The sequence below is a fragment of the Ambystoma mexicanum genome, chromosome 3p (assembly GCF_040938575.1).
Source record: "Ambystoma mexicanum isolate Mex_15411 chromosome 3p, UKY_AmexF1_1, whole genome shotgun sequence".
Taxonomy (NCBI): Eukaryota; Metazoa; Chordata; class Amphibia; order Caudata; family Ambystomatidae; genus Ambystoma; species Ambystoma mexicanum.
The window spans coordinates 909724493-909745737 of NC_090925.1; the positions used below are offsets into that span (position 1 = coordinate 909724493).

Genomic DNA, 21245 nt, shown 5'->3' on the forward strand with positions numbered 1-21245 from the left:
TTCCCACCTGCTTAGCCGGTAAGTTCCTCCCACCTCACTTCCTTTCACCACGGCCATGCAGCCTGGTTGCGCTCTCAGTTTTGGACCCCACAAACTCTCTAATCTCTGTGTCACCCTGGGCGGTGTCTCATCTCCCTGCTCCTCATCCGTTCCCCATTCCTCCTCCTCTGCCACTCCTGCATCAACATCTGATCTAATGGACTCATAATCTAAACTGCCTGCTCGTGGGAGTGCCTCTTGATACTCTTCATCATTGCGGCCATCATCTTTCGTTACAATGTGTATGTCGCAGTACTATCGATCCTCAATAACATAGCACCTGCTTGCCATTCATCAGTGCCTATTGGCACTTTTCTTCCCGATCTAACTTTACTTGTGCAAGCTCTTCCTCTATCCTTCGAATTACTGTTTCTAAATCTCTCCATGCCCTATTCTCTGTCTCCATAACTATTGGGTTGCGGATGGCATTCTATGCTGTGGGATGTTTTTATAAGATCCAGGTGCTCTCTGTCGTGGGGCTGCGTGGGGCACATACTCAGGACTAGAGTAACCTGCGGCTGCTTGCATGTGGTAACACCCCTGTGGGTAGCAGGGTTGTGGGGTAGTAGGTGTATCACAAGATGCAGGGGGCTCACTGGGTGTACGGGTGATACAGGGCGCTTGTATTACAATTTTTTCCCTTTTAGGGTCCTCAGGGACATCTTCCAAATCCTCATCCATTGCACAAAGCTCAAGAATGCCCATCCTATTCTTCAATGTCTTCCCCTTATATTTGGTAGCTAAATAAGTATACATGTTGCCCATAACATCTTTAGCATTCATTGCTTTTACGGCCAAGGCTTGTACATCCCTCCTCTCATATCAGCAACCCACTCCCTATGACATTTCATAATTTTCTCCCGGTACAGCGGGAGCACTCTACACATGTATTCGAGTGGGGCAAGGGAACTCACAGTTACGTTTAATCATACACTCGTAATAATCAGTTTTTTTCCTACACACCAATCCAGCTGTGCCAATCTACCCTGCCCTCGCACAACTGCCTGCACTTCTGGTACCCCTGACCCCCGTTCTCTTTATCCCACACAACACACTTCAACAACCACCACTCTGCACTATAACAATTCCAAAAAACATCTTAAACCACAAGTCAATAAAACACAAATAAATACATAATGGTTTAGACCCTACTTCAGTCTTCTCTTCAAGATGAGGGAATTTACCTCCTTACGCCCCCTTATGCCGGGCGAAGGGATCCCAGGCCCGCCACATAATGACCTGCGCACCAAATCACACTTATTTGCACAATGGTTTAGACCCTTCCTCTATCCCCTTGCTTTGGGAAGTGGGAAGTTACCTCCTCAAACTCCCTTATGCCGAGTGAAGGGATCCCAGGTCCATGTATTGGACCTCACCTATATTTTCAGTGCAGTGCTGCCTTTCCTACGCACTGGAGTAGATCACATTTCCTCTCTCTTCTCTTTTCCTCAATTTATATTATCATGATGTCCCCTTTTCTCTCGGCAGAGGAGATCCCTCTGGCCACCTCTATATATAAAAATGATATACTGCCACGTGGTCTTTTACAACCCACACACTCACAATTAACTCATTCTACACACACTTTCCTCTTGTTGTTTTGCCCCATAAAGGTGCACTTACATCTATGTGTTCTCCCAAGCTCTTCCGATACAGGGTCCTGTCAATGGCCTGCACAATCTGGGAGCAGCGCCCAGCGCTCCTGACAACACTGCACCTGCGAACCTCTTCAGATCGTGCACGGGAGATTGGTCACTGGAGATGGACACCGCACCACAGGATGCATGCGGCCGGGGCACCTCTGACCTCAAAGATCATGTCGGGGTCACCAATTTGTAAAGAGAAACAGCAATCCAAAAACCGAACAGTAAAAATAATCTAAGGCCAAATAATCACTCTTTGCAAGGGAAAACAAGGTTTGTTACATGCAAAAAGGTCTCAGATGGTTCTGTAGAACCGAACTGACACAGAGCTTGTTGCATCTTAAGAATGTACAGGTCATATAGTGGAAAACCACAACATCTGAATATGTAGATTATAATGTTATGCCACCACCCTCATTGACTACCACTTATAGAACATGCTAATACCCCCCTATAGTCTCTTGACCGATTGGCCACACCTTATCTAAACCCATTCCCCTAGACACATGGTCCGGTACATTTAGACTAGAAAATCAAGGTATGTACTGGTCCCTTACACTTATTGACACACTAAGAAATCGGGATCATCACGTGATGTGCACCCCTCCGATCCACATGTGTTCAAAGTAAACTCTGTTTTGATAGACAATAGGCCTTTGCATTATGCCAGACACTGAAGCGCACACACAAGTCACATGCCTGAACTTGTACTAAATTTATTGGCATCACCTCTGCTCATCCTATCCCAAATCACAGAATGCTCCCCCCTTATCTCCTTCCAACCCCAGATGCCTGCTAATGACTTGACCCGGCACCACTCTCGAGTTTGAATTTCAGGGATTTGTTTGCTTTGGTTGTGTGTCTACGTGTAATTCTAATGGGATGACCACTCTTGAGCGAGGGCAGTAGTGATCTAAATATTCGCCTGGCCCATTGGCATCACAAAACTTCATGCTCCATTCTCATGAATTTATCCTTCAAAGGGCACATCCCTTCCTGGTTTTCTTTCAACTAACATTCTGTTCCCACCACGTTCAGACAACACACAACCAAAGCAAACAAATCCCTGAAATTCAGACTCGAGAGTGGTGCCGGGTCAAGTCATTACCAGGCATCTGGGGTTGGAAGGAGATAAGGAGGGAGCATTCCGGGATTTTGGATAGGAAGAGCAGAGGTGATGCCAATAAATTTAGTACAAGTTCAGGCATGTAACTTGTGTGTGCGCTGCAGTGTCTGGCATAATGCGAAGGCCTATTGTCTATGGATACAATTAGTGCTTATCTCTGCATAATGGGTGCCTCTGACCTCAGCTTCTGTCCTGCAGAAGTGCTAAACAGAACTGCTGCTCCACATTGAGGCCTATGTTCTATTCTGTCCATTGTGTCTTAGGGCTTGTCTTCCAATATGGTGACACTTCTGCCACATAACATGCTGACCTCTCTCCTACCACAGTACCTTTCTGACTGTATCTTCCACCAATTCCGGCTCTCGTCTGACATCTGACTGAAAATGTAACTTTGTGTATTACTTCAAAGCACAGGGCATATACTACACTACCCTATCTATAACCTCTGCAACCGCAACATTAATACATTTGTTGCTTCATCCGTTTTGCTATATGTGGGTAACATGTGTCAAACCTAACTAGAAACAATACATGTGTCTTCTGCCTCCACCAAACTCACTCTGCTCACACAGTGATATGTGCTAATATGGTTTATTTCAGCCTGAACCTTTATGCGTGGCTGGGATGCTGTACTTGCATCCCAACACACTTTGGGCTGTAAATTCATGACAACACTTCATAGCACAAATAGAAAATTGTTTGATAATTTGCAGCCTGTGAAAGCTATAAATATTCAAAAAGTGAATGGGGGGTGAAAGGGAGTTTAGCCATTCCAATTCCACTTCCATGGAAAACGACACCAATATTAATGCATCCTCCTCTGTTGGTGTTGCACAGTAGAGGAAGGGCTCTATGCCTGTGGGGCCCAATTTGAGAAATGAAGTAGGAGGGGTACCCATCCTTGGATAAAAATACATATAATGAAAATATGTTTGGTGAGTGAACCAATATCCAGTGCGTTCTAAACTGATAACACTGCTCTCCCCTAAACCTTCAGAATTAAAGGGAAACACATTTTTTGCATGCATTATAATGGTATGCAAATGCTAGAAACCCACAACCCCATGTTCACATAGTGTGGGGGTCGGGGGGGGGCACTGATGCAAATATTTGTATAATTTTGATTTTTTTCACAGGACTGCAGGGCTCACCCTGCTGAAAAGACTTCCAGCACTCCAATGAGTAGATTAAAAAGCTCCAATTCTCAATGGTAGGAATTGTATTCGGCTTCAATGGTAGAAAAGGAAAAATAACCACCGACCGACACCTGGGCTTTGTCATTTTTCCATACAACCTTTCTCTGGTACCAATACTTGTTTTTGACACTGGTGAAATAAAGTGTTCTAAACTTGCAGATTGATTGTGTGATATATAAGTATTTGAACACACTGGCCAATAAGTGGAAGTGCCAATATTAAGGTATTTGGTATTGTGCAGATCTTATTTTGTAGTATTGACAATTAATATTAACAAATAATTATTGATATGGTGTGACTGCATATGCGTGCCACCTCATAGTGAGATTGTCACAGACACGCCAGTTCTTATTGTCTAAACAAATGATCAAAGTTTATGTATCTAATTGTGCTGCCTTCCACTACATAAAGTAAGGCGACCACCTCTAATTTTCTTTTGTTTAAATATATTTGAGTTTCAATTATAAAACTCAACCTGTCCCAGTATTGTGTGGTGGCAGCTTGTACCAGGGGATGTTAGCTCATGGATTGACACTTAGTGAAAAGACCGGGATATCAACAAATGGCTCAACAATACATAAAAGCACAAGCCTGAAGATCCAGATACATCTGAAAGAAAGAAATAACTACTGGGTTAATGTCCTTCTAGCGTAAATTGACAGAGAGCACCTGGTCTGTGTGAACTTAGGGGCAAACTGGTCATCTTGGGAAATGTTTGTCATTTGCATTACAATGCGCAAAGGGGAGTTGCAAAATTCTGGCAGACTGCCTTTACCCTGCCCCTTTGCATTTTACAGTGCAAAGGTATGCATGGTAGGGAGCATTTACAAAGGATGCCTATGGAATCTGCCTAGTTTATGCTCGTGTAAAAAGCTGACGGATTCAGTATCCAGTGCGAATGTTGCTGGTGAATAAATTGAAGTGAAAATACCTCTGCATTGAAAAGGTCACCAAGCAAAATGTAGTCAAAAGGGGTCATTACTGGAAAAATTGCAGGTGAAATTGTCGGTAATTCTGGCACCAGCAATTTTTTCAGACTATGGAAACACAAGTCTGCCAGTGGGGTCATTGACTCATCACCACACCAGGCTGACCTGTTGGTAAATCAGGTCTCTAACGGCAAATAAATGCTAGAATTACCTCCATGGAATCCTCTAGGACTCCATGGAATGGGGATTTACTGGCATTTCTGCCACCTAGAATATCCCAATAATACCGGAATATCAGGCAGTGGAAACGGTAGGGGCAGTTTGCCAGTATCCTGCCGGATTTACCGGCGAGGTACCGGCAAACTTGAAATTAACCCCAAAATACAGCTGAAAAGTAGTAAGAAATGCAGTGCTGCTGGGTTAAGTGTAAGACTTTGTGGGCTTGTAATTTCCTGATTCAAGGTTAGGATAGGGGTAAGGCAAGGATAGGGGTTTGGGTTAGAGTAAAGATTGTGGTTAGAATTAGAGTAAGGGTCAGGGTCAGGAGGGTTGTGAGAAGGCTGGTGATACGGCTGGTGATGTTGAGGGTTGTTTAATGAGGAGGCTAGATTACGTACCAGGGTGCTAGGGTAGGGGTTTTCGTAAGGCTAGGGCTAATAGAGTAATGGGTTGGATAAGTGTTAAAGAAAGTAATATTGAAGTTGAAGAGGGCTGGTGATGTTGCCGTAGGATATGTGGTTAGGATAAATCTAGGGGTTAGGGTTGAGTAAGCATTAGGGTAGGTGTTAGATTTGCAGTTATGATAAGGCTAAGGCAAGTATTAGAGCAAGGGTTTAGGCAAGGGCTATGGAAGTTGCCACAAGCTGGTGTTGGAATTAGGTTCACTGTTCATTTTCTATTTATTTTGTTTTTTGTATTGTATTATAAAATGTTTTAGCATGCAGAATGGTTAGTGTTAAGTAAGGGTTTAGGGTAGAATAAGGGTTGTAATTAAGTTGAGGTAAGGGTTAGGAATGGATTTAGGGGGATTGTAGGGTTTTATTAGAGGTTTTATTAGAGATTTGGGTCATTATGTAGGGTTTTGTTAGAGGTTTGGGTCATTGCTAAGGTTACTGCCTTGTACTTTTGTATAAAAAGGTAACGTCTATTCGCAAGGTTGAAGGGTAAATAGTGCAGAAGTGCTACTATTTACAAAGATGAAGGGTAAAAAGCACAAAATGTGTACTATTTTTCCAGATGAAGGGTAAATAGAGACGAATGTATACTATTTGCAAGGACAAAGGGCCAAAGGCTAAATAGTGTAGAAGTTCTACTATTTTCAAAAGACAACAGGTAAATAGTGCAAAATGTGTACTATTTGCCAGGACGAAGGGTAAATAGTTCAGAATGTACACGAATTGCAAGGGTGAAGGGTAAATAGCGTAAAATGTGTACTATTTGCCTGGACGAACGGTAAATAGTGCAGAATTTATACTATTTGCAAGGACGAGAGGCCGAAGGCTAAATAGTGCAGAATTTCTACTATTTTCAAGGATATAGGGTAAATAGTGCAAAATGTGTAATATTTACCAGGACAAAGGGTCAATAGTGCAGAGTTTCTACTACTTGCAAGGACAAAGTGTAAATAGTGCAGAAGTTCTACTATTTTCAAGGACAAAGGGTAAATAGGGCAAAATACATACTTTTTGATAGGACGAAGGGTAAATAGTACAGACTTTATACTATTGCAAGGACAATGGGTAAATAGCGCAAAATGTGTACTATTTGCCAGGATGAAGGATAAATAGTGCTGAATTTATACTATTTGCAAAAACAAGGGGCCCGAGGCTAAATAGTGCAGCATTTCTACTATTTTCAAGGACGAAGGGTAAACAATGTGAGGGGACAAAAAGGACATTAGAGAACCATCAAGGTGGTGAGTGAGAGCATTGAAGAGATAAGTGAAGAGGAGATGTGGGGGAATACCAAAGGAGTAGAGAAGGAGGTGGTGTAGAGAGGTGAGGATTAGTGTTAAGGAGGCAGACCTTACATTGATAGAGCAGTAGAGGGAAGGAAAGGTAGTGCACCTGAAGGCACCAAGTGTATGCCTAGGATGGATGGAGGAGCACCCTTGTGTCGAAGTTTAGAGGACATGCAGGTGGAACATGATGGCTGAGAGAAGGAAGGAACAAAAAGAAGTTATTTAGGAAAAAAGCTTGTGTTGGAACATCTAGGCAGAGATGTTGAGTTGAGTTGAGGCCTGGCAAGAATCCTGTTAAAACCCTAGGGTTGCCTCCTCTTTCATGGTGGCTCTGCAATAGGATTAAAAGTTAACTCAAATACAAAACCAGCTACAGAAACAGTCAATCAGCTCCAGTCAGGATGAGAGACCCAGGAAGATGCCTCTAAGCTCAACGCTGGCTACAGTACATAGACTGAGAATTTGCTATGGATGGAAATAAAACGTTTGTGAGAGACATTTTACTAGCAATTCTTTAGGCTTGATTTGGGTCACTGAGCACCATTGGTTTTGTTTCTTAAAACATCAGGAAAGGATCAACATCCGGCATGGACCACAGCTGAAAGAGCTTTGCTTTGGACCTTTGTGAATCTTACCAAGAGACCTTGGAGCTTAATTTAGTACACAAACCTCTGACTACATATCAGATAACTTTGATGAACATTCTTGGCACTTAAGAAATTGCTTTGATTTGTCCTAAAAGCCATATTTAAGAGAGGTGTAGGAATACTCCACGTCTGTCTCACATATGATGCTTGCATGATTCATGACTATTCGGAGATTGCTTTCTGCCTTGTTAGCTGTTGCCAATACATGCGCGTGTACTAAATCATACTAAGTACTTACAACATATGCCATAAAATCCCAGCAAATGTCTCAAATCATATGAAAGTAATGCCATGCACTCATGCGCTAGATAGTCGGTTGATTGGCACAGGCTCATGTGAGGTATAACCACATAATTCCACATACCAGCATCATATACCAGGGATACCTCTTCATCACCACTAAATACTACATCCTTATTGTCCCCTTTATTAATCTGTTTGGACCCTCTATTAAATGGTTCCAAAAGAACCAGTTCTTCTTTTTTCCCTCCAGACCACTCTTTAATGGATCATTGCCACTTTCTAGACCCATTCTTCACTGCCCCCTTACCCACCCCTGCTTCATTGTTCCTTTCCAGATTCCCTCTCGGCATCCCCAAGAGCCAGATCCCCATCAAATAACCTCTGAATTCAACCTTTACATACCTCCTCTTTATTTCCGTCTTTCAGACTTCTGCTTCATTACCTCCTTCCAGAACCCTGCTCCACTACCCTCTTCCAGGTCCCAAGGTCATTGCCCTCTACAGTCTCCCCACTTCATTGGCCCATCCATTTCCCTTCTGCACTGCACCCACCAGGTTGAATCTTTATATCCCCACCCTAGACACACTCTCCATAGCCCCCTCTAGCCCTCCACGTCACTAACCACCCACTTTGCTGCCCCTACCCAGACTCACTCTCCATAGCCCCATCCACCTTGACTTTTTATTGCCACTTACAAACCCTCTCTTAGCCCCCTTCAGGCCACCTCTTCATATACCGTTTGTGACAAGGTCACACGTTGGGGACTATGGAATGAGGAGTGTGGGATCCTGGGGGTGGGGTCCAAAATGGTGGATGTCCATTTTGCAACATCTGTTTGTCAATCTCACCTTCATGTCTGGTAGCGTTTCCTTTAGGTGGGGTCCGTCGATATGTTAGGTCAGTCTCGACTTTCTTCTTATCTCTCAAACGCTCCTGGTAGAGGTAAGGCCAGTCCTGACTTGCTGCCACGGTGTATCCCTAGTGTACAGGGATAACACAGAGGCGGACAAATAGGGCAGCGCCTCAATGAAGAGGGAAAAAGCCACTAAGGCAGAATAAAACCTGGGTGTTCTCAGTAATGTCAAGAATATCAGAAGCTGTTACGGCAGCTCCAGAATATGTTCCAAAATGATAACAAGAGGCAGCGGCAAGAGCGAGAGAGGAGTCAGGAGGGAGTAGCAGGCAGGGTGATGGAAAAATAGGCAAGGCGGGCAGAGCGCGGCAGAAAAAGAAGGGTCAGAAGATCAGGATGCAAAGAGGAAGAGACAGAGGAAAACTAGCGTCTTACCCAGCAGGGGAAACTGGAGGATCGCACTACAACAAATCCCGACCAGCAGGCGCCATGTTGGAAATAAACTAGAAGGGCGCTGTGCGAATACAGAAAGATGTGATGGCGCTAGCGTGGTCCATTCCTAGAACAGTGACACAGTGACCATCGTGTCACTGTGACAGTCAAACTGCTACCCGTCATGGAAGCAGAAGCACCGGGAAAGGTTTAAACCCAACCTGCACCAATTACCAAACCTGCCAGTAACATACGCAACATGTCTCAATTACACGCCCCTTTAGAATATAAAAGGGTTTTAGTCAGCAGAGAATTGTGGAGTTAGGAGACAGGTTGAATGCATGAAGCCAGTTGAGGAGTCAAGGCACAGGAGAGCGGAACAAGGGAGAGAAGGGGAGGAAAGAGCAGAGGCAGAGGTTGGAGCAGAGTGAGGGGGAGGTGGAAAAGAAAATAAAAAAGCTTGAAGGGAGAGGGAGTTAAGAGGAATAGAGGAGAGGAAAGAGAGGAGATGGTGAATCTGAAGGAAACAAAGGGAGAGCATCGATGTGAGAAAGAAAGTAGATGTAGGAGAGCAAAAGCCAGTGGCACAGATTTGCTTTAAGCACACATTGAAAGAAGTAAGGAGCTGGTGAAGACGGGAACCACTGCTGGAATAAGAGTTGCAGCCCTTTAAGACCTGGCCCAGGAACATACTCTTGAAGTGGAGGAGAGGGGATCAACTGCTGAAAGGAGAGTGGCAGCCCTGGAAGATCTGGGCAGGAACATACCCCTGCAGTGGAGGATGAGGGTATCAGAAGTAAACCAAAGATAAAATAGACTTAGCCTATAGAAAAAGGTTTATGCCCAGCCCAGCCAAAAAGGGTAAGCTGCCAGTACTTTGGGGTCAAACGAGTTGTGCAGAGCCTGATGTCTGACCCCTGTCGGACGACCTAAGGGTACCAACTGGGGGTACCTGGTAGCTGAGTCCTGGAGGAATACTTTTGAATCCTGATAACCATGACATCTGCCAAGTAAGACACAAAGACAAGAAAGATGTGCTTAGGATGCTATAGAATCCCAAAGACTGAGGGGCGGTTTTGATCTGCAGAGAGGCGGCCTTGCACTGCAAATACAGGGAAGGACCAAGGACTGCAGTCCTAAATCTAGTGAGGCCCTAGAAGGACCCCAGGGTTCTGTTGTACTGCATCAACTAAATACTAAGGCTTGGATTGGCCGCGTCTTTTGTTGATCCCTAGTAAGGACAGCATTCAGACCCTCTCTTCATAACCCCATCCAAATGACCTCTGTCTGTGCTCCCATCCAGACCCCGCTTTGTAAGGCCATTCAGACATCATCCCCATAGTCCTATTCAGACTCTTCTTTGAAGGCCCATCTTGATACAATAACTTTGCCAGATGAAAGATCCTCACGCAGGCCCAATACCGACCCATCTTCATAGTCTCAACCAAGCACAATCGCCATAGCTCTGCATGGGGCCCTCTTTGTGGCTCCAACCAGACCCAGTTACATAGCCCTATCCAACCACCTCTTCATAGGTTCATTTAGACACATCCACCATAACACCCATACCGAATTAGAGCATCCTACCCGACCAGTAGCCATAGCCCCCACCCCAATCACCATAGTCCACAGACCCAACCAGGTTTTTCTACCCTCCAAATCCATTGACCATAGTTCCCAATCTACAACACAATAGCCCCACTAGTTTCAACCAGAATATACCCCATCCACAGATAAAATCAACATAGCCTCCTGGGGGGAGGGGGGAGAGATTGGAGCCGCATGGAGCGGACGCATTACTAAAGGGGTCCCAGGACGCCCTGGGGATCTGTGGAAAATCCTGATGAATCGCTCCCCCCGTAGATGGATTTCCTGAACGGAAGGTGAAAGGAGTATGGTGTCAGTGCAGGGGCACCCATTCAACCTTTCAGATCTATGTCAGGTGCTGTGATTTACAATACAGCTGCTCAGGCCTTTGTCATTGACTGTGGTTTATCCTTGCAGGTCAAATATATCCCTTCTGCTAGAGGAAGGGAAGCCAGAGAATTCATGGGTGTGGATGGGCCACAGCGGAAGTAGTGTGTCTGGCCTGGTTGCAAGATCCAAACAAGAGCAGAGCTGGCAGCGTGTCCATGCGTGGTGCAGTCTCCTTTTTCTTGGGTGTTGGTACATTGAAAAAGTGTGGTGTCTGGTGCAAACCTGGACAGGGGAGGGGCACATTGTTTCCCATATTGTTTATACCTCCCGAGTGCCTTGGCGTGTAGTTATGTGTCATAGTTCGCCCAGCTGGAGTAATTGGTCCTGACCCAAAAAAAAAAACTTAAATTAGCATGAGTCAATAATGTATTCAAATATAAAACACGTTACCAACTGCACATATTTTAGTAATTATTCCATGTCAGTTAATAGGATAACAGAGAACAAAAAAGGGTGAATTGATAGCTCAATGGAGCTGCAAACAAAATGGCTGCTTGGCATGAAACTTTCCCACCTGTTCACATACAGGGACAGTCTGGTATAAACTGCGTCCAGGCCAAACATACACTGAATGAGAACACAAAACCAGAAATTGTTTGCCAATTTATGGATCTGTATCTCGCTACTCTGCCACAGAGGTAACGTGACCCTCACTTTAAGCAAACACCACCATGTGTGTGGAGCTCAAGTTTCCTGTGGCCATGTGTGAGAAGGCTATCCAATCCTTTTTGGGTTTTGAGTTCTGTAACTTGTAGTTTTCCTCAATTTCAAATGGAAAAGAAAAAAATAAAGTCCCAGAATCGAAAGTGTAAAGAAACATTAGTGAATGACCTTCTAACTCATGGCCATCATGTTAGTGGAAAAGTGAAAATACCACCTGCAAAGTATTCTTTGAAGGTGGCATTTGCAATGGATTCTTAAGCACGATCCACTTGCATTCCATAGAAATCTAGTACATTAAGGCCAGCATGAAAATCCATGCTCGTGTTAATGAACCCAGATTTTGTATGGCAGCGAGGGAAACGCTATGCCCTCCCTGCTCCCCATACAAATTTAGTAGAATGTGGCCAACGGGGAAAAATTAGATGTAACACATTTACCGCCATTCTTTTGTGATTAGCATCAGAATAAACATAATCCCCTTAGTTGTGCATTCAGGATGTGAAAAATAAAGCTACAAGCATTCTCTTTTTGCTTAACATAGGTCTGTACGAAATTTTATATTTGTGGGTTGCTTTACTTTGTGTACTTTGCAAGCATTCATTTTATGACAGTATTATTGTAGGCCTTGAAAGCCAAAATCTAAGTATTTGTACCAACTAGAGCTCTGAATGTATTGTGGCAAGTAGTTAAATCGTAGAGCAGGTTAAGATCTTGGCTTGTTATGTTATGTTATGTTGAAGGTACTTATAAAGCGCACCGTCACCAACGGAATTGGTCCCTAGGCACTCTGGTGGATCTGTAAACAAGAATGAGGGCGGATAGGGTTAGTTGGGAGGAGGGGAGTAGGAGAGTGGGAGAGGTGGTCTGCTGTTGACGGCTTCAGCTCGGTATACACCGAGTGCTGGGCTTTGGTGCAAGTATCGGATCGGGTGAGGCCTTGTGTGCTGTGGGTGCTGTCTATGTGTTGATGCGGCATGGTAAAGTGCGTGCAGATTGCTGGGAAAGAAATGGTTGTGTGAGTTTTGTGTGGGTTAAGTATGGAGAAAATTGAGGTTTGGGTTAGTGTGGTCTGTATCCTGGTTCAGGTACTTCTGGTTCAGTTTAAGCTGTATCCCTGCTGGTGGGGTTGTTGTTGGTTCCTTACGGGCTGTCTCGCTATGGTCGTGCTGCGCGTATCCAGCCGTGTCATAGGGAGTATTGTATGGGGTGGTAGGTGTGTCTGAGCCTTTCCTTCGGGTGTGGAACTGGGTTGGTAGTATCTATTCTCTTTGTTATCTAGTGTGACACTGGTCAGTGGAAACTTTGCTTTAAATAGTTCAGGTTGGGAATGCTGTTGACGAGACATCCTAGTGTGTCCGTCTATGTAAGCCTGTGTATTCCGTCTTTGGTTTCCTCCTATCATGATTATCTTTCAGTTAGTTCTTCGGTTTTCGTGGGGTAACTTCCTTAGAGCTATTGTTTAGTACTAGTTTGTGTGTGATGGTGCATTGTGCTTCCCATTGTGTAGGCGGGTGCTTATTCTGTTTCTCACCTCTGGGTTGGGACTAGTGGTAAGGGGTTTCCTGTTCCCTAGCTGTTTGCTGTGATTAGGTCTGTTGGGAGTGGCTATAGTTTAGGGTAAGGGTCCTATTGACGGGTTGTCCTGATGTTACTGTCTTCGTATTGCTAAGTATTATGTCGTTGGTCCTAATACTGCTGTCTCTCGGTTAGTTGTTAGGTATGTCCTGGGATTTTTCCTTAAGGTTTTTCTGTAGATTGCTTGGTGTGGGTCAGGGTCTGTCTCTTCGTTCAATGATGTTTTAGTTGGGAGTGTGCCCCTGTGGCTGGTCTTTCGAGTTATGACGTGAAGAGCCAAGTTTTTAGTAATTTCTTGAATAGTAGGTGGTTTCTTGTGTTACGTATATGCTTTGGAAGGTCGTTCCAGGTTTTCAGCGCTTGGTGAGAGAAGGAAGATCCTCCAGGTTTTCTTTTGTTGTATGGTTTTGGTTCCAGGCGGATGTCAATGGTTGATCTGAGCGTTCTTGTTGGTTGGTGTAGACGCAATTTGTCTCTCAGGAACTTTGCGCCTTGGTTGTGTACTGCTCTATGCGTGTTGCACATTGTTTTGAATTTTATCCGTTGTTTTATTGGTAGCCAATGTAGTGTTTTCAGTGCTGGCGTGGGGTGTTCTCTTCGGGGTAGTTTCAGAAGCAAAAGTTGCTCCACATGGTAGATGCGCTGCTAGTATGAAAATTTTGATGAGAGCAATACAATATTGTATGAGCAATGTTCCAAATGCAGAAACTGAAAGAAATGGTTTTGATGAAATGTATATTATGTTCTTATAAATTGTTCTAAGACTAGTCTGCCCACACGTGTTTCGACCCCCACCGGGTCTTTCTCAAGGCAAGACGTGCGTATTATGTTCCTGTAAAAAATGAGACTTTAAAAAACCGGCGCTTGGTAAGGTAGATTCGGTATATGCGCGAGTGCGTGATTGTTCTTGGTGATTTTTTAAAATCAGATTTGAAGCGGTAATGGACGTCTGGATTCGATCCCAGGATATAGCCCTCCTATCATGGACGTGACACAGCCAACAAAGGCTTTCTAAAGGAAAATCATGAGGAACAATCACGCACTCGCGCATATACCGAATCTACCTTACCAAGCGCCGGTTTTTGAAAGTCTTGTTTTTTGACAGGAACATAATACGCACGTCTTGCCTTGAGAAAGACCCGGAGGGGGTCGAAACACGTGTCGGCAGACTAGTCTTAAGACAATTTATAAGAACATAATATACATTTCATGAAAACCAATACCGTCTCTTTCAGTTTCTGCATTTGGAACATTGCTCATATAATATTGTATTGCTCTCATCTAAATGTTCATATTAGCAGCGCATCTACCATGTGGAGCAACTTTTTCTCTTACATTATGTGTTAGTAGGTTTGAAGTACCTACTAGTTCCACTACGGTGCGGCAGCTAGCGCATTTATCCCAAATAGCATTTTCCACTTTTTGCCTAAGCGCTTCTGATATCTGGTTTGCCTCAAAGTTTTTGTGTACTCTAATTTCAGAAGCAGTCTGGCGGCCGCATTTTGTATGCGTTGTAGTTTTTTTAAAAGTCATTTAGGCATACCCAAGTATAGACTGTTGGCGTAGTCTACTCTGGACATGACGAGGGCGATGATGGTGGTTTCTTTATTGGCGAATGATAGGAACGGTAGGATCCTCTTTGCCGCTCGCAGGCGGAAGAAGCATTTCTTGAGAAGAGCGTTTACTTGTGGCTCTAGCGTCAGATTGTTGTCCATCAGGACCCCTAGATTTTTTACAATTGGCAAGGGTGCTAGGGTTGTCCCGAGTTCCCTTGGCCAAGGGATGAAGTGGTTTTCTCCTCCATTTTCTGAGACAATCATTATTTCTGTTTTGCCTGGGTTGATATTGAGGCAGTTGGAGTTCATCCAGGTGAATACATTGCAGAGGCAGTTTTCTAGCGTTGGGTTTATTTCCAGGTTGTCTTGAATTTTGAAGATGATTTGTGTATCGTCAGTGTAGTTGTATCAGGTGAGGCTGTGGCTTTTGATGATTCTGATAAGTAGATATAGGTAGATGTTGAATAGTAGGGGGGAGAAGGATGATCCTTGTGGTACTCCACAGGTGGAATCTCTCGGGCTAGATTTGAAGGGTTTCATCCATACGGTTTCCATTCTGTTTGTTAGGAAAGATTTGATCCATACTAGGGCGGTGTCTGTTATTCCAATTCCTTCTAACCTCGTTATGAGGGTGTCGTGATTAACTGTGTCGAATGCTGCTGATAGGTCTAGGAGTATCAAGGCTGTGCTGGTGTCCGAGTAAGCGTTCATTTTTAGGTCGTCCCATTTAGTGAGGAGGGCTGATTCCGTTCTTCTCATTCGTCTGAAGCCAACTTGTGCCTGGTCTAGTAGGCCGTGCTCTTCTATGAATTCTTGGGTCGTTTTGTATATGTACGTTTCAACCAGCTTGGCTGTGTACGGGATGTTGGAGATGGGTCTGTAGTTGGAAAGATCCTCTACGGTTCCTGCTGTGTCTTTGAGTAGTGGCCTGATGTATGCAGCTTTGAAGGCTTGTGGCACTTTCACTGTTGCGATTGAAATGTTGAGTATGTTCCTGTGATATTCCATGGACGTTCCTTGTTTAAGAATCGATTTGTATATGTCTGGCGGGCAGGGGTCTTCGGGAGACCCTGAGTTATTGCTTTCATTCACCAGTTTGACGTTGACGAATGTCTCCACTGATATTTCTGGGAAGCTTCGTAGTTTGTTCGGGTGTTCTTCCTGAGTGTAGGTGGGGGTCGTAGTCAGATCGGCTGGTCTGCTTTGTTGGATGGTGGTGATTTTGTTTTTGAAGTGGTCTGCAAGGTCATTGCATAGTTTCATAGACGGACTTGGTGTGTTGTTGCACCCCAGGGGATTTTTGATTTCATTTATGATTTTGAAGAGTTCTTTTTGGGTGTTTGGTGCCTCAAAGATTCGGTTGTCGTAGTGTTTCCTCTTCGCTTTTCTTAATCAACTTAACCAAAGTGTGTGATCATAGGCACATTATTTAATCTTTTCTGCAAACATTTGCAGCAGCTAGATTTGATTCACAAAAATCCTCCATTACAATGTGGCAGATCTAATTTTTTCGGAGAAGAAATCGTGTCCATTTGTGCTCCTCTGCTTGTGGTCTCATGACAGTCACCTAGAATTGTGTTATTGTAAAACTGAGCCTGCCTCAATCCCATACTGCTTTATTTAGCACAGCGATATATAGTTTGACCAGTCAGTCAGGACACCAGAGATTCTACTATGGTACACTGACTGTAGCAGACCCAACATTAATGCCCCCCCCCTCGCTACTGCCAATCACCTGAGTAGCTTGGACAAGGCAGAGCTCTGCTTTGTCGCAATTAATTAGGCAGTCACGCTCAACTCAGGGAGTTCCTTTCCCACACCCCAAGCAAGGTGGCGCGCAACCAAAGCGCTTATACAGATTCAACTATAGTGAGGCCTCTAACTCGTCTTGCACCAACCTCTACAAATACCCTATGTCACCAATGGACTAGAAAGCAGGTCGTTGTATAGTAAGAATATATATTTATTTAATGTTTGACAAAGATCTCTAGTAACCAACCTCAAGCGCCAATGCTGTGGCACTACACATTATCACAACACCAAATTACTTTCTGTTATTAAAATAACACAGGTAGAATTTTGAAATATGCAGTCACAACGTACATCAGATTTACTTGCAAATTAACTAATAGAAAACATTCACAATACAATGGAAACATTGTTTTGCAACACACATTCAAAGAACAGGCAGTGCTTTGGGATTCTGGTTTGGGATGCACGGGTATCAATGTGAAATTTCGTTTTGCAACACACATACAACTGAGATGTTATGCTTGGTAATTCTGGTTTGGGATGGATGAGAATACATGGGGAATTTCGTTTTGTAACCTCTACATTCACCTGAATAGCAGCATTTTAGGGTTACTTATTTTGGGATTATGGACACCCCCCCCTTCGGGACAGGGGTCAGGGGTTTCAGAAGTACAGTCACCCATGTCTTTATGGTCTATACCGGCTCTAACACACTGGGCATGCATGAACAGAGTTAGTTTCAAATTCTAACAACACTCATCCCGTAATTTTCTATACGGAAATTAATTGATTTAACTTCAACTCAATGCGCTAAGGATCTACACAGCTTTCCTTCCCCACAATTCAATGGAAGGGATTAAGGCGGCTGTTCCCAACACAATCTAAATGGATAGGGTGATTTTCTATAGTGGAATTAATTTGAATTGGATTTAGTACAACGTGCCAAGGGCCTTCCCAGTACCACCAGCCTACCTGCTATGCGAGATGGAGATTAAGGCTGCCAGTTTCCCCCTCACACTTTTGATGGCATTTAGGATATCTCTACTTACATGTGAGGCTTTGGTCAGGGAAAAACAGCAGGGCTCCTCTGAGGACAGCACATATCTGGTCAAGGGTTTTCCATCAATGATTTTCTCCTTCACCCATACTGCCTCTGGCTCCTCTGACTGGGTCCCAGCTAGCTTCTAGATTTCCCTGTCACTGTCTCCAATGCAAGGATTGAGGCCTCTCTGCTAGTTGTTCCTCGCAAGAGTCCGGCAGCAGGTTACCTCTCGGAATCAAGTATTCAAGCCCGGTTCTGATGCAAAATTGACCTCTTATAGGGCTGATGACACTCCTACATTATCATTATTCCCACGGTAAGTATTGGCTAGCACTCTCCCTTCACCTCCCACCAAGACACCCACTGGCTGCTGCTAGGACCAGGAGTTGGGGTGTGTGTGTTATTTAGGCTAAGGGAGGAGAAAGATTCATCATCCCAAAATGACATGTGGGAGTTACCCTTTTTGGGTTCTGAAAATCTAACAACATGGCAGTTATGCAAATGTTTCTGATAACTACATAAATCTATATATTTTTGGATTAGTTACACAAGAACCAGTGTTCATGTATGCACAAATGAAAGAGGCCTTTCCCTATAAATGTTGCCATTTTATGTGCTGAAATTAAGTCTCTTTATTCCTCATGAAGGCAATTTGTCATTCAACTTCATTTTTCATATATAAGGCATCATTCTTCCTTTTTAGCTTCCAAATTCCCAGTGTTTAAAATGTATCTTTTCTTTCCATGTGCACTGTTGCAGTTTTGAATCCGTCAAAGTGGGCATTTACACGAAGTCAGCATCCGCAGTGCCCCATGTCCTTTGGAGTCCATTGGACTCAGTTAACAGTATTCCAGTTCTAAGTTGCACTGGCTTCCGCTGAGTGCCTGCACATTCTAATGAAATGGAGGGAGGCCCAGTCTCGCTCATTCACTAAGCCTTAAGTTAAAATCACTGTTTTGTACTGGCTTTTATATTTCAATGGAACTCCACATTTAGCCAGCTTCACTCTCGCAATGGGGCCTAGCATGGCCTCTCCATCTCTGTCGCTCTGTGGCTGACTTTTTACCCCACAACCCGACAGTAGAATGACAAACTATTTGCTATGGAATTGTGTTATTATTGGGTCTTGTATAGCAAATCATTAGCCATTTCATGTTTTTTGGCACTTTCTTATCTGCAAGGTGAGAATTGGCTTAAACTGAATGGCGACAAAACAGAGGTCTTAGTGGTTGGTTCTTCTGCGATGGACTCTTTTTGGACATCTGAGTTCTGGCCGCTCTCTTTAGACCCTTTTCCTAAACCAGTTGCCTTAGCAAAGCATCTCAGTGTTAAGATTTCTGCCACTCTATCTATCGACAAGCAGGTGAGCTGGACTTGCCAATGAGGCAATTTTAAGCTTAAAATCTTGGGAAAGGTTTTTCCCACTCCTGCCTTCACACCTCCATGCCCCAGTGATGGATGCTTCTATTTTTGGAACCTTAGATTACTGCAACTCTCTCTTTTCCTCCCAACCAGCCTATGTTCTCCACTGTCTCCAAATATTACAGAATGCTGTGGCAAGGGCAGTTACAAGTCTTTCCTCTCAGGAACATATCTCCCTTGCTTTACGTAACCTTCACAGGCTTCCTGTCTCATGTCGAGTCACTTTTAAGTCCCTGTGCATTGTTCACCAGGCCTTCTATGGCCGTGGTGCAGAATATCTACAGCGGAAATTCGGTTGCTATATACCATCTAGAGCTCATCGCGCTGCCACCGATCTTCTGATTCAGGTCCCCAGGTTTTATCGGACCAGGACCGGTGGATGTGATTTCTCTGTTGCTACTGCAGCACTCTGGAATAAGCTCCCTGAGCATGCCATCGATAATCATCTACTCTTCCGTCGTAATCTCCAAACTCATCTATTTTAATGGTGCCCCTTAGAGCCATGTTGCCCTTTTGTGTAGCTGCACTTTATAAATTCTAACATAACATAAGAGGGCACTAATATGGAAGTAGAAGAAACTTGGCAGCTTTACTTCAGCGTTACTGGGTGCAGATCTGAAAATGTAGGGCTCTGTGTGGTGTGCACCCTTTAGGTATTTTGAAAGGTATCTGGAGCAGTGGTTAATGTGTGCATCTCAGGTTTGTAATGTGAATAGCATGTGATTGTCTGTGGTGCCTAGCACCGCGGTGTGTAAGGAGATTGTGGAGGGTTGTGTTGGTGTATCTGTGGTGGGTTGGTGTGGTGCTTAGGGAAATTTAATATAGACACATGTGTCTTGGGGGTGCGCGTTGCATCATTAATAGTCAATGTTCAAGCACTACATTTGTCCATCACACATCCGTGCTTCACTAATTTCCCAAACACTTTTCTCTGAAGTTTTGGAAAAATGCCTTTGCATGAAAATGCTAGTTTCCATGAGGAATCATGTTTTCCTTTTCTTTCATCATGTTCTTTTTCCATCATTGCATAGTACATATTCAATACACATAACAACACTACCTCATCCCCCTCCCACATCATGCTCATTCCTTTGTGCCTCAATGTATCTCTTCACCTCATTATTTTGGTTTCTATTGTGTTTCATCTTACTAACTGTAGAGAATAGCCTAGGTATCTGTGGCTGGGTCATTCTACCCCTATTTATTCATTAAGACCCTGGAGGTATGTGGTTAACGGCGCTGGTAGAGCTGCCGGTACTGTTAACCCCATACTGCCTCATTACGATGTCCACTTGCGGGACCAGCCCAGGATGCCTGGTTTTACCAGACGTCCTTAGCGGGTCCCGCGAGCGGCCCAGCATGCTAATACCGGGCCCTCCTAGGTCGGAATGGCGCGGTATTTCCCCATTCAGGGAACCCGGACCCGAGTTTGGAGGCAGCATCGTTACCTCCAAACTCGTAATGAGGCCCAAGGTCTCAGTGCCATAAAACCATTGCAGTGGTGATGTTGGAGTGATGTGTAAAGATGTGTTGTCGGTTAGGGAGGGAGGGAGGAAGAATGATTTTTAGATGATTATTGTTGCCATACTTTGTTCAGCATCCACCCAATAACTACCAAAAAACGTTTTTATTGTGGAAATCCATGCATCCGTGAATCAATCCATCTATCCATCCATCCATGAATCAACCCATCCATTAATCAACTCATCCATCCATACATTACTGGTGTGGCCTGACTGGAGCCTTGGACCAGAGGGTTAGTGTATATCCACCCAAGAGCTTGAAAAAGTGTGCGTGACTGAATGGGATGGTGTATGGCACTGGCACCATGAATTGTGAAAGCCTGGCCCTTGAATGGAATTTACAGAGGCAATGGGCCTCATGACAGTGCCAGTGTTTCCATGGTCCACATGGAGCCCTATTGGACTCCATGGGAATAGGGAGTAACGTTATTCCACACCCAGAATTACCGGACCACCGGGGCTGTAATGCCCCGGTAAATCCGGCAAGTCCGGAGGTGGTAATTTATTCTGGGTCCGGCGGCAGCCTGCCAGTTTTTCCGGCACGGCTACTGCCGGACTCGGAATGAGGCCCAATGTGACTTATATTCTGGACATCATTGTGAAAGTGTATTACAGTGTTAACATTGGCATATGTTTGGGCACAGTTACTGTAAAGTGTTTTACAGGC

The 21245-nt window shown here is 44.2% G+C and overlaps 1 protein-coding gene across 3 annotated transcripts in view; it reads left to right on the top strand.

Annotated features, from left to right (window-relative positions):
• Nucleotides 1-21245, top strand: part of LOC138581094 (calcium-binding protein 5-like) — a 478774-nt gene that overhangs the window by 417494 nt on the left and 40035 nt on the right. The window lies entirely within an intron of this gene.